This window comes from Hyla sarda, chromosome 1 (genome assembly GCF_029499605.1).
Source record: "Hyla sarda isolate aHylSar1 chromosome 1, aHylSar1.hap1, whole genome shotgun sequence".
Taxonomy (NCBI): Eukaryota; Metazoa; Chordata; class Amphibia; order Anura; family Hylidae; genus Hyla; species Hyla sarda.
The window spans coordinates 251,670,017-251,685,151 of record NC_079189.1 but is presented as its reverse complement, the minus strand read 5'-3'; the positions used below and the strand labels follow the sequence as shown (position 1 = coordinate 251,685,151).

The following is a 15,135-nucleotide window of genomic DNA, read 5'->3' as shown; positions in this document are numbered from 1 at the left end:
TGAAGTTTTGGTGTTTTTCTTCCCAAAGTTTTTAATAGAAATCCTTGAGTCACATGATGAAAGAATCACATGACTCGTAATGAGAAAAGCCAGGGGGAAAATAATAATAATAATAATTATGTGTGGCGTTTTTCAAAGCCCACATTGCTTTATTTTTGGTGCCCCCCCTTTCGACAGCCGTCTGTCCAGCTGTTGCAAAGCTACAACTCCAAGCATGCCCAGGGCATGCTGGGAGTTGTAGATTTGCAACAGATGGAAAGCCACAAGGGATCAGTGGTGCAGTATGTCAATCTAGGACCATGGTGTCTGATCTTGAACTGGCAGCAGGAGCCACGATCACTTTAAATCAGTGGCTGCCGGGATGTTTGACGAGTGACATCCTTCGCTCCAGACCACAACGTCAGGGATGTCACTTGTCAGACGTCCCGGCAGCCAGCGCTGCTCATTGAGCCTGCCAGAGCCACACTGATCTGTGTTAGAAACCTATGGGCCCAGGCTGTTGGTGCCACCAAATTATATTACAAATGTCTGGTTAGGAGAAACAAGTGTCTGGTTAGGAGAAACAAGTATATTGCACCCACAGGGAGTAGCGCTATTTTAATAAAAAAAAAATGCCCAAAATCCCTTAGATAAGTCATACAGAATATATTAGAACGTTTTTTGATTTTCAGCCAATCAGAGAGCAGCACTACTGAAATAGAACTCTCAGGAGGTAAGAGTGTGTCACACATGTGATGTCATAGCCATTGTCCACCAGAGAGCAGCACTGAGCAGATATAACACTGCTCCTGCTCATTCTTCATCAGTGAGGGGCTGATGCTGGACACTGTAGGGACCGAGAATGCAAAGTCATATACACTACTGTGACTGGTAAGTATCACATTGTTGTGACCAAAAGGTCTTTAGTGCAGTTCAATGTGCTTTTCTATAATGAACATATAAATATTCTATCTTTTGTTTTCCTATCTTAGATGCACTATTTCCAGGATGTGGAGTAGCATTTCCGGACCTACAGCAAGACGTTGGATGAAGATGTAGATTTCCAGACCTATTCCAGAAGAATTTGGATGAAGGCACAGCCCCTCAAATCACGCACATACACAGACACATTGGCCCAAATTCTAGAGGTAACCTCCTTTAGTATGCCCAGAGGAAGGGCAATACAGTAGCCATGGATTCCCTACAGGTTTCCTCCCCTCTGGAGGTTTTTCCTGTCCTGAGTATTAGTTATTGTACGCTCTTTGTGAGTGATGGAGGTTACATAAAATCCCTACACAAACATTTTAATATATAATCAATAAAGTTCCCCTTTTTAAATCATTCTTTTATTTGTTTGACTCATTTATTTTATTTGTGTGTGAAAAATAGTGTTAAAAAAACCTCATGTCATCCACGTTTTGCTAAGTGTCCAAAGCTGCTCTCCTGCACGATCTGCATAATGCGGTGCGGACAGGGGCAACTGATACTGGGTGGTACAGTTGCCAAGGCAACCATAGGACACCCAGCAATTTCCATGCATGAGCCATTTACTGATGAACGGGACCCTAGTAGAGCGGAGAATGAAGGTGAGAGGACCTCCAGCCACCATTTTAATGATCACCAGATCGCCACAGGTGATTCCTTCCTTCAATATAATGCTCGCATTGCCATAATCTGCTTTGATCACGGCATCTGAGGGGTTAATGACAAACATTAGAGCGATCGTTGATGATTGCCACTACTGGCAGGTCCCTGGCTGCCAGGACCTGTCATACATGATGCAAGCACCGGTCCATTGTTCACATTATGTACAGGGTGTAAATATACATCCAATCGCATCAGGATGTACTTTTACAGGGTCCACCTACTCAATTTTGATTGTAAAGCTCGAATGGCCACACAGAAAATGTATGAGCGGATATTCTGAAGATAGAGGAGCGGTGTCAGAACATGCTGGCGCTAAGATTGCTCAGATATTCACTTTATCATAGACGGCAATGTATTTCTGAGCAGAATACACAGAAAGAACAGACATGTCTATTCTTTCTGCGGATGCCAGAATTTGAATTTCTGTGCCAGATATTTCCTGTGCGGAAATTCTGCTGTGTGCACAGTGCGCCAGAACCCCACTGAAATTAATGGGACTCTGATGCAGCGGAATTTCCGTACGGTGTAATCCTGTGCAATTCTGCATGGAAAACCTAACGTGTGAACATAGTCTAACAGTCATTATAAAAGGATGGGGCGGTGCAAATAAGGGTGAGACCAAAGGGCAGGGCAAAGGGGCGCCAAAATGAGGTTTTGCCTAGGGTGACAAAAATCCTTGCACCAGCCCTGGCGGCCATGGCCCGAGCTGCCAAACAGGCAGGGTCCCTGTGCCATCTCAATCCCCTGCATATGATTTTTATATCTTCTACCACTTCCTGTGATGTCACGCATACATCAAATAATTATGCAAATTAGCACAGCCAGTATTTTTTTTTTTTTTGCAAGAAAGGTGGCAACCCTAGCAGGCATCCCATTGCATTCTGTCAGTGACTGGCACCTTCTGTAGGACACAGGCAAACAAAGTGCCCGTTGCTTTCAATGGATATAACGGATGTCACAGAAAGAAGGCCAGGGCTTGAGTCCTGCAGGAACTCATAGGAAGAGCATCCCAGCACTTTTATCACAGCAGGAACGCCGTTCCCCTTAGCAGTCCACCTGCAGGACCAACCCTGTGCCCGGATCTTTTGGCTGCTGGACTGGACTGTGTCCGCTCTTCCTTGTCTTCCCCTGCACAGTTGGGTAGTACAGCCAGTGCACTGTGCAGGGGAAGAGGCCGCAGTTATATGGAGCAGTTTAGGAGGAAGATCACTCACCACCATTAGGCCCGTAGCTCCTGGAATGGCATCATGATAGGGATGGGGCCTATTTTGGGAAGGGGTGGGGCCTCCTGGGCTTCACTATTATATAGTATTACAGCGTACAGGAAGCAAGTGATAAGTGTGTTAGGGGGCAGTGATATTATTTACATGGGACTGTGTGTTAGAGAGGAGGTGGTGTTATTTACATGGGACTGTTTGTTAGAGAAAGAGGAGTAGTCAAATTTATATAAAACTGTATGTTGAAGAGAGGGAAGTGTTATTTACATGGGACTGCCTGTTGGAGAGAGAGGGGGTGGTGTTATTTACATGGGACTGTATGTTGGAGAGGGGAAAGTAGTGCAATTTACATAAGACTGTATGTTGAAGAGAAGGGGGTGGTGTTATTTACATGGAACTGTATGTAGGAAAGTGGAGTAGTGGTATTTACATGGGACTTTATAATGGAGGGGGTTGTGTTATTTACATAGGACTGTATGTAGGAGAGGGAAGTAGTGTTATTTACATGGGACTGTATGTAGGAGAGTGGAGTAATTTTATTTACATAGGAATGTGTTAGGTTTAAGGTAGGGAAGTGATATTTACATGGGACCGTATATAGAGGGGACTGTAGCTGGCTGGTCCCCCTATGCACTGCAGTCTGCTGTGGGCGCTATTTGAAGTATCATTACAATTATTGGTAGGGTGAGGGATGCAGGCCTTCAACGGGGTCTGCGGCTGATTTTCCGTAATGGAAATTCTGCTGCCAGAAATCTGCAATAGAGAGCCCGCCCCCATTCAATCTCGCAGCAGGACACACTTTGCTAACTCGCAATAAAATCCGCCCATGTGAACGAGCCCTTAGGGTCTGTAAACAAAAGCTGATTTCGCACAGATTTTGCTACTATTTCACAGCGGATTTTGCTACTATTGACTTCAATAGATCAGCAGAAAACCTGCAATAATATCAGATTTGCTAATTTTCTGCAGACCCATGGTAGCAAATAGACCCAGTCAATGGTAGCAAAATCCCCTGCAGATTTTCTACAGAAAATGTGCTGCCTGAAATATGCACAAAATCCCCTTGTGTGAATGGACCCTTAGGGGTCCCTATTTTTGCTGCAGATTTGCTGCAGCAGATTTTGCTGGTCATTGATTTCGATAGGTAGCAATATCTGCTACAGCAAACATGCACGTGTGAACTGACCCTTAGGGCTTGTTCACCCGAGCGGATTTGCTAGCAAACTTGCAGTGTGTTTCCCGCTACGAGTATGAATTAGGGCGGGCTGTCCACAGCAGACTTTTTGACAGCAGAATTTCTACTGAGGAAAATCCGCTGCAGACCCTATTGAAGTCAATTGGGTCTGTGCCATATTTCCTCCTGTGGAAATTCTGCTGCCAGCGCAGATAAAGCCTGGAAAATCAATTACCAGCCCTCCATCTGTGCCCACCTCAGTGGTGCTGGAGATATATATATATATATATATATATTCTGGGGGCGTGGCAGAGGGTGTGGTTAGGGGTAGGGGTGTGGCTGGAAATCTTGGGTGATTTCCCACCCTTTTTTTCCAGGACTTGGCCCCTGAAGAAAGCCATTCACTGCGCATCTTGTCATTAGCTCGGTCAGTCTGGTCACGGCCGGAGAGGTTGTTGTGCAAAAATGTGCTACTTCTGCAAAAGTTGCAAGTCATAAATCAGTGCCTAAACTGTGCACCTAGGAAACCACACCCAGTAAGTGCCCACTGCATTCACCAGCACAGAAAGCCATATATGCCAGCTGAAAGCCACCACATAAATGCAGTCACGCGCTGTACGCCACGACTCAAATATATAGCCCAGCCTGCAGCCTGTTCCAACCTATTGTGAAAACATTCATTTAGGAGGGGATTATACTTGACACGTTTGTCAAAAATAAACAATGCTCGCTGTGGGCACATATAAACCCCAGACACCAATGGTGTTTTCTTCATCCTTTTATGGGGTTATTAGGCTATCAAATTTGTGGGTGGCCGCGAGTATAGTTTTTTGTTTTTGTTTTTTTATGAAGTTTTGGCGTTTTTCTTCTAATTTTTCAATAGAAATCACATGATGAAAGAATCACATGACTTGTAACGAGAAAAGCTGGGGAAGGAAAAAAAACACCAAAGAAAAAAAAAAGGCATATTATAATAATAGTAATACATATTGGGGGAGATGTATGAAAACCTGTGAAGAGGAAAATTGACCAGTTGTCCATAGCAACCAATCAGATCGCTTCTTTCACTTTACAGAGTCCTTTTTAAAAATGAAAGAAACTGGGAGCGTGGCCCGGCTGCCGAAATGGATAGACGTGCGCTAGCTGAGCTCCGTCCTTAAGCCTGCATAAGTCTATATTCAGCATTCCCCGCCGGTTCATTCACCTGCCTGAGCCTGCGCTGCGCCACGACCCGCCCCTGGGCGTGGCTGCCAAGTAAATGTGTCGCAGCCAAAGGGGAACTTAGATTCACTGCAGTTGTTTGCCGGGGGACCAGAAGTCGGGGCAGAAGTCGATAGCGGTGATCGGGCCGAGATGACTGCTGTTATCTAACAGCAGGCATCCCGGCACATCGCCGATTCAGACGATCCAGACCAGGTCAATTCAGACCTGCGATCTGCGCGATTCCGGGTCATACGGGTCACTGGTGACCCGGTGACCCCGGAAAATAAGAGGGATCGGGGGTGTCCGAGACACCCTCAATCCCCCTGAAGGGATAGGAGTTTGGTGGCAGGGGTGCCACCCCTCCTATCCCTGCTATTGGTCGGCCGAGCGACCGACCAATAGCAGACCGGGGGAGGGGGGGTTAAAGTTCGGTTCCCCCACTTTGCCCACCTATCGGTGTCTGGGCAAAACGGGGGAACTGTCCAGGGACCGGCACCGAAGGTCCCTTACCTGGATCCCGGATCCCGGAGCGCTATCCTCCATGCGGGGATCCCACACGTGTGGCGGCGGCGGCAGCAATTCATCCGGGCCCTGCCACGTGAGTTGTTGCCTAGCAACATCCGGAGGGCCACAGTTTACAGTGGTCTCTAAACCGTGGCCCTCCAGATGTTGCAAAACTAAAACTCCCAGCATGCCAAGACAGCTGTTTGCTGTGTGGACATGCTGGGACTTGTAGTTTTGCAATATTTAGAGGGGTTCAGGTTGTAGATCACTATGCAGTGGTCTCAAACTGTAGCCCTCCAGATGTTGCAAAACTACAACTCTCAGCATGCCCAGACAGCAGTTTGCTGTCTGGGCATGCTGCGAGTTGTAGTTTTGCAACATCTGGAGGGCCACAGTTTAGAGACCACTGGACAGTGATGTACAACCTGAACCCCTCTAAATCTTGCAAAACTACAACTCCCAGCATTCAGGAACAGCATAAGGCTGTCTTGGCATGCTGGGAGTTGTACTTGCGTGCCTCCAGCCGTTGCATAACTACATGTCTCAGCATGCCCTTCCGCAATCAGTACATGCTGGGAGTTGTAGTTTTGCAACAGCTGGAGGCACACTGGTTGGAAAATACTGAGTTAGGTCATAGAACCTAACTCAAGGTTTTCCAACCAGTGTGCCTCCAGCTGTTGCAAAACTACAACTCCCAGCATGCATGGTCTGTCAGTGCATGCTGGGAGTTGTAGTTTTAACCCCCTTCCATGTTAATGTACAGGCTACATTCACACTGGCGGCAGATTACAGTGAGTTCCCCGCTCCAAGTTTGAGCTGCGGCAAATTTTCCGCCGCAGATCAAACTCCTAGCGGGAGACTTAGTGTAATCTGCCTTCAGTGTGAATGTAACCTAAAAACACAACACTACACTAACATAATATAAAGAGTAAAGCACTACATATACACACGTACACTCCCCCCCCCCCCTACCACCCCCCTTCCCCAATTAAAAAGAAAAGGTATTGTACGGCAGTGTTTCTAAGATGGAGCCTCCAGCTGTTGCAAAACAAAAACTCCCAGCATTTCTGGACAGCAATTGACTGTCCAAGCATGCTGGGAGTTTTACAACAGCTGGAGGCACCCTGTTTGGGAATCACTGGCATAGAATACCCCTATGTCCACCCCTATGCAAGTCCCTAATTCAGGCCTCAAATGCGCATGGCGCTCTCACTTTGGAGCCCTGTCGTATTTCAAGGCAACAGAATAGGGTCACATATGGGGTATCGCCGTACTCGGGAGAAATTGCCTAACAAATCTTGGTGGGCTTTTTCTCCATTTTACCCCTTATGAAAAGAAACAGTTGTGGTCTACACCAGCATGTTAGTGTAAAAAAAATAAACATTTTTACACTAACATGCTGGTGTTGCCCTATACTTTTCATTTTCACAAGAGGTAACAGGGAAAAATGCCCTCCAAAATTTGTAACGCAATTTGTGTAGTTCTCCCAGAAGGGAGAGTGCACCATGTACATTTGAGGTGATTTGCACAGGGGTGGCTGATTGTTACAGCGGTTCTGACAAACGCAAAAAAAAAAAACACATACCCACATGTGACCCCATTTTGGAAACTACACCCCTCACAGAATGTAATGAGGGGTACAGTGAGAATTTTTATCCCACAGGTGTCTGACGGATCTTTGGAACAGTGGTCCGTGAAAATGAAAAATTTTGCACAGCCCACTGTTCCAAAGATCTGTCAGACACCAGTAGGGGGTAAATGCTCACTGTACCCCTCATTACATTCTGTGAGGGGTCTAGTTTCCAAAATGGTATGCCATGTGGTTTTTTTTTTTGCTGTCCTGGCACCATAGGGGCTTCCTAAATGCGACATACCCCCCGAGCAAAATTTGCTCTCAAAAAGCCAAATATGACGCCTTCTCTTCTGAGCATTGTAGTTTGCCCGCAGTGCACTTCAGGTCCACTTATGGGGTACCTCCATACTCAGAAGAGATGGGGTTACAAATGTTGGGGGGTCTTTTCTGCTATTAACCCTTGCAAAAATGTGAAATTTGGGGGGAAACCCACATTTTTGTGAAAAAAAAATATATTTTTTTACATATGCAAAAGTCGTGAAACACCTGTGGGGTATTACGGCTCATTTTATCCCTTGTTACGTTCCTCAAGGGGTCTAGTTTCCAAAATGGTATGCCATGTGTTTTTTTTTTTGCTGTCCTGGCACCATAGGGGCTTCCTAAATGCAACATGCCCCCCCGAGCAAAATTTGCTCTCAAAAAGCCAAATATGACTCCTTCTCTTCTGAGCATTGTAGTTCGTCCGCAGTGCACTTCAGGTCAACTTATGGGGTACCTCCATACTCAGAAGAGATGGGGTTACTAATTCGGGGGGGTCTTTTCTGCTATTAACCCTTTAAAAAAATTGAAATTTGGGGGAAAACCAACATTTTAGTGAAACATTTTTTTTTTCTTTTTACATATGCAAAAGTCGTGAAACACATGTGGGGTATTAAGGCTCACTTTATTCCTTGTTATGTTCCTTAAGGGGTCTAGTTTCCAAAATGGTATGCCATGTGTTTTTTTTTTTTTTTGCTGTTCTGGCACCATAGGGGCTTCCTAAATGCGACATGCCCCCCAAAAACCATTTCAGAAAAACGTACTCTCCAAAATCCCCTTGTCGCTCCTTTGCTTCTGAGCCCTCTACTGCGCCCACCGAACACTTTACATAGTCATATGAGGTATGTGCTTACTCGAGAGAAATTGGGTTACACATACAAGTATACATTTTCTCCCCCTTGTAAAAATTCTAAAATTGGGTCTACAAGAACATGCAAGTGTAAAAAATGAAGATTTTGAATTTTCTCCTTTACATTCCTGCTTTTCCTGTAAAACACCTAAAGGGTTAAAACACTTACTGAATGTCATTTTGTATACTTTGGGGGTGCAGTTTTTATAATGGGGTCATTTATGGGGTATTTCTAATATGAAGACCTTCCAAATCCACTTCAAACCTGAACTGGTCCCTGAAAAATAGTGAGTTTGAAAATTTTGCAAAAAATTGGAAAATTGCTGCTGAACTTTGAAGTCCTCTGGTGTCCTCCAGAAGTAAAAACCCGTCAATTTTATGATGCAATCATAAAGTAGACATATTGTATTTGTGAATCCAAAAATGTTTTATTTGGAATATCCATTTTCCTTACAAGCAGAGAGCTTCTAAATTAGAAAATGCAAAATTTTGCACAGCCCACTGTTCCAAAGATCTGTCAGACACCAGTAGGGGGTAAATGCTCACTGTACCCCTCATTACATTCTGTGAGGGGTCTAGTTTCCAAAATGGTATGCCATGTGGTTTTTTTTTTTGCTGTCCTGGCACCATAGGGGCTTCCTAAATGCGACATGCCCCCCGAGCAAAATTTGCTCTCAAAAAGCCAAATATGACGCCTTCTCTTCTGAGCATTGTAGTTTGCCCGCAGTGCACTTCAGGTCCACTTATGGGGTACCTCCATACTCAGAAGAGATGGGGTTACAAATGTTGGGGGGTCTTTTCTGCTATTAACCCTTGCAAAAATGTGAAATTTGGGGGGAAACCCACATTTTTGTGAAAAAAATATATATTTTTTTACATATGCAAAAGTCGTGAAACACCTGTGGGGTATTACGGCTCATTTTATACCTTGTTACGTTCCTCAAGGGGTCTAGTTTCCAAAATGGTATGCCATGTGTTTTTTTTTTGCTGTCCTGGCACCATAGGGGCTTCCTAAATGCAACATGCCCCCCCGAGCAAAATTTGCTCTCAAAAAGCCAAATATGACTCCTTCTCTTCTGAGCATTGTAGTTCGTCCGCAGTGCACTTCAGGTCAACTTATGGGGTACCTCCATACTCAGAAGAGATGGGGTTACTAATTCGGGGGGGGGGGGGTCTTTTCTGCTATTAACCCTTTAAAAAAATTGAAATTTGGGGGAAAACCAACATTTTAGTGAAACATTTTTTTTTTTCTTTTTACATATGCAAAAGTCGTGAAACACATGTGGGGTATTAAGGCTCACTTTATTCCTTGTTATGTTCCTTAAGGGGTCTAGTTTCCAAAATGGTATGCCATGTGTTTTTTTTTTTTTTTGCTGTTCTGGCACCATAGGGGCTTCCTAAATGCGACATGCCCCCCAAAAACCATTTCAGAAAAACGTACTCTCCAAAATCCCCTTGTTGCTCCTTTGCTTCTGAGCCCTCTACTGCGCCCACCGAACACTTTACATAGTCATATGAGGTATGTGCTTACTCGAGAGAAATTGGGTTACACATACAAGTATACATTTTCTCCCCCTTGTAAAAATTCTAAAATTGGGTCTACAAGAACATGCGAGTGTAAAAAATGAAGATTTTGAATTTTCTCCTTTACATTCCTGCTTTTCCTGTAAAACACCTAAAGGGTTAAAACACTTACTGAATGTCATTTTGTATACTTTGGGGGTGCAGTTTTTATAATGGGGTCATTTATGGGGTATTTCTAATATGAAGACCTTCCAAATCCACTTCAAACCTGAACTGGTCCCTGAAAAATAGTGAGTTTGAAAATTTTGCAAAAAATTGGAAAATTGCTGCTGAACTTTGAAGTCCTCTGGTGTCCTCCAGAAGTAAAAACCCGTCAATTTTATGATGCAATCATAAAGTAGACATATTGTATTTGTGAATCCAAAAATGTTTTATTTGGAATATCCATTTTCCTTACAAGCAGAGAGCTTCTAAATTAGAAAATGCAAAATTTTTAATTTTTTCATCAAATTTGGGGATTTTTCACCAAGAAAGGATGCAAGTTACCACAAAAATTTACCACTATGTTAAAGTAGAATATGTCACGAAAAAACAGTCTCAGAATCAGAACGATAAGTAAAAGCATTCCAGAGTTATTAATGTTTAAAGTGACAGTGGTCAGATTTGCAAAAAAGGGCTTCGTCCTAGTGGTGAAAATGGGCTCAGTCCTTAAGGGGTTAAAGTTGTAACTCTTATTTTTCCATCCACATACCCACGTGATGGCTTATTTTTTGCGCGACCAATTGTACTTTGTAATTACATTACTCATTTTACCATAAAATGTATGGCGCAGCCCAAAAATTTTTATTTGTGTGGGAAAATTGAAAAGAAAACTGCAATTTTGCTAATTTTGGAGGGTTTAGTTTTAAGCTGTACACTTTATGTTAAAACCAACATGTTTTCTTTATTCTCTGGGTTAATACAAATAAAACGATACCCATGTTTTCTATTATTGTACTGCTATTAAAAAAAATAAAAAATAAACATTTTACAAAATAAGTGTTTCAAATTGCAATATTTTGACCACCTATAACTTTCTCAATTATGCATATACGGGGCTGTATGAGGGCTCTTATTTTGTGATGTGTTATTGGTATCACTTTTATATATATTTTTTACATTTACGCTGTACATCGTATGGGATCACTAACATATTTTGATAGTTCAGACCTTGGGAGAGTAGAGGAGGCAGGTGCCTTTCTATTATTGGATGATCATATCCCCATGGTAGTGCAGCGGGCGATCCAATCAGCCATTAGTAGCGCGGCATATGCTAGGATCAGTATTGATCACAACATTTGAGGGGTTAATGGTGGACATCAGAACCATTGCTGTGCATGAAGCGAGTGCAGCTCTTTTGCTAGCTTCAGGTATAGGATGTAAATAAATGTCCTGGTGCATTAAGTACCAGGACATACATAATGTCCTATGGGGGACATTTATCAATGGTGGTGTAAGGTAGTAGAGATTTTACCCCTTTTTGCTTGGCATATTTTTTACACGGTTTCTCAAAATTTACCAAAATGGTTAGAAACCAGTGAGCTGTAGAGCTAGGTTTAAGCTTTGTGCTCTGGCATCTGACACATTTGTACATGTCCTTTCAGTTGTAGGCTTGCACAAAAAAGAGTAGACACAAAAGTAGAAACAATTTGCCACACATGATAAATTCATGCCCACTGCATAAAGTGCTCCAAACAATACATAAGTTTGAAAAATGCTCTATCAAAAAGAATGCACAAATAAGCCGCAAAATTTTGCACCTAAAATAAAGAATAAAAAAGGTGTACTACCAATGATAAGTGTCCCCCTATGTCCTTAAAGAGAACCTGAAAGCTGTTCACCGACACTCAACCCATTATACTCTGTAATCATGCGGATAAAGAGCTTTAAAATGAAGGGTAACATTTTTACGTTAGGTCAGTGGCGTTGCTAGGGTTGGTGTCACCCGGTGCGGTAGAAAATGGTGTCACCTCATACCTACCTCCTCCCCCCAGTAAGTTTTTAGCCTGTTGTGACAGACACCACTGTTGTAGCGCATTGTGAGAAATTCCAGTATAATAATCAGATATACCAGTTGCCACAGAATGGGAAAGTGTTAAAGACGTTTCACCATTTAAATATACAGCTCCCAGAATTACTTAAAGGGGCACTCCACTGGAAAACATTTACTTTTATATCAACTGGTGCCAGAAAGATTTTTAAATTACTTCTATTTAAAATCTAAATATTTACAGTACGTATAAGCTGGTGTATGCTCCACAGGAAGTTGTGTAGTTCTTTCCAGTCTGACCACAGTGCTATTTGCTGACACCTCTGTCCATGTCAGGAACTGTCCAGAGCAGGATAGGTTTGCTATGGGGATTTGCTCCTACTATGGACAGTTCTTGACATGGACAGAGGTGTCAGCACAGAGCACTTCCTGTAGTTCAGAGCAGTTCAGTGTGCAGCTCATTCGGGTGTGTCTCTTTGTGTGTGCTCCAGAGACTTCCAGCAGACCAGAGCAGGTGTTTCATCAGCCTCCCCAGGAGTGTGGCAGCCTCCTCGGGAGAGCCTCCCTGCATGGCGTCCCTGGCCTCCACCTCCCGTTCTTCAAGGCTGGCGGGGGGTGGAGAGCAAACAGCAACAGCCATTCCGGCCGGGGGGAGAAGATCTGGCAGAGTCTGCAGCAATGCAGGCTCTGCACCCCCGGCAACGGTTGCCAGCCAGAGGACTAGTGAAAGAAAAGCAAGAAGGAGAAGTGTGGAGTTGTGGGCAGAGAGAGGGCCCAAGGAGTCCAGCGCCACCTACTGCTCCCGCATGGCCGCGCGGTTTGCTGAATATGATCGCTGTGGCAAGGAGCTGAAGTTGGCCAGACAAGATCTGCAAGGGGCTCAGAATCTGGTGAACACTGCGCCCAAAAAGAGCAGACCAGAGCTAAGAAGAAAGATCTCAGCACTGAAGGCTGAGATTGTGCAGCTGGAGGAGAGGAGAGCAGAGATCTTGGAGGGGAGCGGTCTCTTCAAGGAGAAGCTTCAGAACAACAACCGGTTTGCCGCCATGAAATCCCCAGGTAAGGTGGAGATGGATGATGGGGAGAGTAGTGGCGGTGAAGTAAGTGTGGATGGTGAAGGCATAAAGAAGAAGGAGGAGGAGAATGTGGGAGAAAGAGCACAAGTGGTGGAAATGGATGTCTTGCCTGTAGCTACTCCCTATAACACCCAGGACAGCTACATAGAGCCAGCCCAGGTGGCGCTTCCATTAAGTGAGAGCGAGGAGGATGAACTGGAGAGTGAGGCTGGGGGATTACTGAGGGCGATTGTTATGCAGGAGTCCCCAGCTCACCTCCAGAACTTTACCTTTGGAGATGACCAGTGCGATGATGTGGCAGTAAAGCGTAAGAAGCAGAAGACTCAGGAGACAGTAAAGTACATGTTTGTCCCTTTCCAGCAGTCAGGGCCAGCTGCAAAGCTGGTTCAGGCTGCTGGGCCCCCCAGACTGCCAGACTCCGTTTCTGTAGTGGAACGGAGCCAGCATGGGGGGTACAGCATGGCGTCAGAAAAGGCTGCGGACGCAATAGCTGTAAAGCACACCCATCCTGCCGGTAGGGAGGGGAAGGATGGGCTCATGGTGGGCAGCTCTGGCACTGCAGGGCCGCCCCAGGGTGGCGGGGGGCGTGTCCCAGTGCCAGAGGCGAGTTTTGCTGCTGTGTGCTCGGGGGGCGGTTCCCCGAGAACTGTGGGCATTACCGGCGCTTTGAGGGGCAGCCCCAGACTCAGGAGGTGTCATCGCATATGGAGGAGGAGTCATCAGTGTCGACCCCGGCAGCAGCAGCATCGACCCCAGCACAGAAAACCATAATAAGACCAGCAGTACTACAGGTCCCAGCCAGCCCAGAATCCATTAGGCAGGAAAAGAGTGGAGGATGTGAGAATGCTGAGTGTAGTAGAGCTGTGGATGTGAGGAGTGTAAGTGGAGTGAATGATGGTGGGAGTAGTAGTGGTAAGAATGGGAAGTCTGGTATGGATGGGAATAAAGATGGGAGTAGTGGTGTGAGTGGCTGTACTGATGGGTCTGGGTCTGGTCCGGCTGCCCCCCCGGTAGTGACTGCTCCTAGAAGTTATGCTAATGTCGCTGCCGGGGGTTCAGGGGGGTCCCCGTCTCCGGCCGGCTCTGGAGGCCACTTGCAACAGCGATTCCTGGAGGCTCTGCGTAGGGGCGACAGGTCGATCCAGGTAGAGGGGAGGGGTGAGGTCGACCTGTCTTTCTGGATAGAGAGGCACGGTTTGGGGGCTTTCCCGAGAGCGGAATGGGGAGGTGGTCTGGTCCCTCCCGACAACCGGGCAGGACAATAACCGTAGGAATGTGGTCCGTCTGATTTGGAGGGGCGAGGATGCGTGCCCGCCTCGCGCTAAAGTGGTTGAGCTCCTCCTCCAGATGGAATTCAGGGCATGTGACATCTTTGCCCTGATCCACCCCTACGGTTCGTCTGAGCTTGATGTCAGTTTCGTTCGGCCAGAGGGTCTCGAACTCTTCTGATCAAACTACGAAGTGGCAAAAAACGAGCCGGGCTGGCGGGAGTTCGCCGTAAAGGCGATTTCCCGTCAGAATGCTGTCAAGAAGGTGACCGTTTTGACCCGTAACGAGTCACTTTCTTGTTATGATATCATGACCTGGCTCGGACGGTATGGGGATGTGACGGACATGCCCAAGAAAAACTTGGATGAGCACGGGATCTGGTCCGGGGCCTGGACGTTTTCCGTCAAACTCAAGCGTTCAGGGAGTACGGTTGCCCACATTCCGTCAGCCGCCTGCCTTGGACGTGATAGGATCCAGGACTTCTACCAGGGGCAGCCTAAGGTCTGTCACAGGTGTGGCAGCCCCACCCACTTTAGCGCAGCCTGTACTGTGCAAGTCTGCGCTTTGTGTGGTGAGGTGGGTCATCTGGCCGCATCCTGTCGGCAGATCCGGTGCCACCTGTGTGGTGTCCTCGGACACCCTTTCAGCCGTTTTCCTAGCGCCTTCGCCCATGCAGCGGCCGCTCCAGCTGAGGAGAGCTGTGAAGTTGCCTCGGCTGGGGAGGGTACGGGCAGGGATGGGGGCGCAACAGGGCTAGTGAGGAGGAAAAAGG

The 15,135-nt window shown here is 45.9% G+C and overlaps 1 long non-coding RNA gene across 1 annotated transcript; it reads left to right on the top strand.

Moving 5' to 3' along the window:
• The first annotated feature begins 351 nt into the window (after positions 1-351).
• On the top strand, positions 352-1,322 carry LOC130305103 (uncharacterized). The gene is made up of 2 exons (XR_008854738.1): positions 352-870; positions 972-1,322. It is a non-coding gene; the product is annotated as an uncharacterized LOC130305103 (long non-coding RNA).
• The last annotated feature ends 13,813 nt before the right edge of the window (positions 1,323-15,135 follow it).